The 2,313-nt window shown below is 35.5% G+C and overlaps 1 long non-coding RNA gene across 1 annotated transcript; it reads left to right on the forward strand.

Annotated features, from left to right (window-relative positions):
• Window positions 1-582: 582 nt before the first annotated feature.
• On the forward strand, window positions 583-1,448 carry LOC105506287. Its single transcript, XR_001000906.1, has 3 exons — window positions 583-733; window positions 832-927; window positions 1,336-1,448. It is a non-coding gene; the product is annotated as an uncharacterized LOC105506287 (long non-coding RNA).
• The last annotated feature ends 865 nt before the right edge of the window (window positions 1,449-2,313 follow it).

The following is a 2,313-nucleotide window of genomic DNA, read 5'->3' on the forward strand; positions in this document are numbered from 1 at the left end:
ACTAAAAATACAAAAACTAGCCGGGCGAGGTGGTGGGCGCCTGTAGTCCCAGCTACTTGGGAGGCTGAGGCAGGAGAATGGCGTAAATCCGGGAGGCGGAGCTTGCAGTGAGCTGAGATCCCGCCACCGGCAACGAGACTCCGCCTCAAAAAAAAAAAAAAAAGAAAGAAAATAATGTTTAGTCTATGCTAACAATTACAAAAGTTTGTATTTTTGTTCTAAAAGGAAACTGACTTATAATAGATGACTTTCTTGTAAGTCATGATCAGTCTGCTTTTTGTTTAGTCAGAGATGTAGCTCCAATAAAATAGCAAACAGAGTCAAAAAGGGAACCAGTGATAGTTGATGTGCTTTTTTTCCCATCATTTTTATGATAATTTGTGAGCTACTATAGGTGGATTCTTTAGTGTATTTTACCACTTTTTAAGTGTTTTCTGATGCCTAAATATCAGTTCAATTAATACATTTAGGAATATTTTGAGGGCATAGCATTGTTTGTAAATGCTGGCATTTGGAGACTTATTTCCTGGCTTCTCAGTGTGCCAGTATGGCCGTTATAAAAGTATTTGGTGTTAGAATATGACTTTTTAATGTGTTGATGCTTGAATAGAGCTATTCTCAAGCTGGAATAACTGGGACTGAATGAACAAGTGGATCTCCAAAAGGCAGACCTCTGCAGGCATTATTAACTAGGGAATCTACAAGAGGGTCAAGAAGAACTCCAAGGAAAAGGGTGATGCAAGGCTTATTCCTTAGAATTGGGTTTTCAGATTGGTAGGGTTTTAGTATTATTTTATATTTATTGTTTTTGTTTTGTTTTCAAACTAACAGGTGGAAACTTCAGAACATTTTCGTATAGATGGTCCAGTAATTTCAGAGAGTACTCCCATAGCTGAAACTATAATGGCTTCAAGCAACGAATCCTTAGTAAATATGTTTCATAAACTATACAAATGGTATTCTTTGTAAATTACCCTTTAATTGGAAATGGGGAGGTGGTGAATTTTCGCAAATCTCAAATTTACATTTTTTTTAAACAATTTTAAACGGATTTTCCCCATGTAGTTCTGAATTTTAGGATTTTCCTATAATATCCAATTTACGTAAAGAAATCTAATTCATTGTACGAGAAAGTATAAGGATATTTTTTGTTAAAATATTTGAAGAATGAGGCTTCACATGTGAGGCACTAAGTTGTGTTTGTAGGCTCTGTTGCTTAAATCTTTACTAAGGGAAAATTTCTAATATTACAGAGATAAAATATCTTTCTTTTCTTTTTAAGTGTCTGTGTTATGTTTGGATAATTCTGAGTCTGAATAATTTGAATCTTGGCAGGTTGTCAATAGGGTGACTGGAAATTTCAAGCATGCATCTCCTATTCTGCCAGTCACTGAATTCTCAGACATACCCAGAAGAGCACCAAAGAAACCATTGACAAGAGCTGAAGTAAATGAATACAATTTAGATCGATGCTATCATTGATCTTTCAAAGAGGAAATATTTCTTTTTTTTTTTTTTTTTTTTGGAGTGGGAGGGAGCAGAGCTTTCTTTATTGGGTGGAGTGTGTAAATATGCATAAATTATTTTAAGGACACTTTTATTAGTGAAAACAGAAATTAACTAATATAGTATGACATGCTAATACTATCCTCTTGCCACTGTATCCCTCTTAAGTTCCAGTTTTCAAGGGAGTGGTCATTTGTGTTCTGCTTATAATATGTTCTGTTTGTTGTGGATGCAAGTTTGAAAGTGCTGCTGGGCTGTGAGGGAGGCTACACTTTATTTTGTTGGCGGGTCAGATAAGACACTTTATGATAACTTTATATGGTGCTGGAATGGGTTAACTCTTGTATAAGCTTGAAAGTACTAACTGCATGATGCATTGTAATTTGAGTGAATCTTTACAAAAGGAGCTGAAACATTATTTTGTTCTGAACATAAAGGTAAACAGCAAAACAAGCTAAACATTATATTTTTTTAATTTGGGCATATTTCATTGACTATAATTTTAAAACAAAATTTGCTAACGGTTCATGTTAATTGAGTATCTTCTGTATTTTATCTTTTACTACAGAATTCTTTATAAATGAAGAAACAATATACTTTTTATTATTATTATTATTGGAAACAGAGTCTTGCTCCGTTACCCAGGCTGGAGTGCAGTGGCGCGATCTCAGCTCACTGCAACCTCTGCCTCCTGGGTTCAAGCGATTCTCCTGCCTCAGCTTCCTGAGTAGCTGGGATTACAGGTGCCCGTCACCACGCCCGACTAATTTTTGTATTTTTAGTAGAGACAGGGTTTCACCATGTTGG

The sequence above is a fragment of the Colobus angolensis genome, unplaced genomic scaffold, assembly GCF_000951035.1.
Source record: "Colobus angolensis palliatus isolate OR3802 unplaced genomic scaffold, Cang.pa_1.0 Scaffold10, whole genome shotgun sequence".
Lineage (NCBI taxonomy): Eukaryota > Metazoa > Chordata > Mammalia > Primates > Cercopithecidae > Colobus > Colobus angolensis.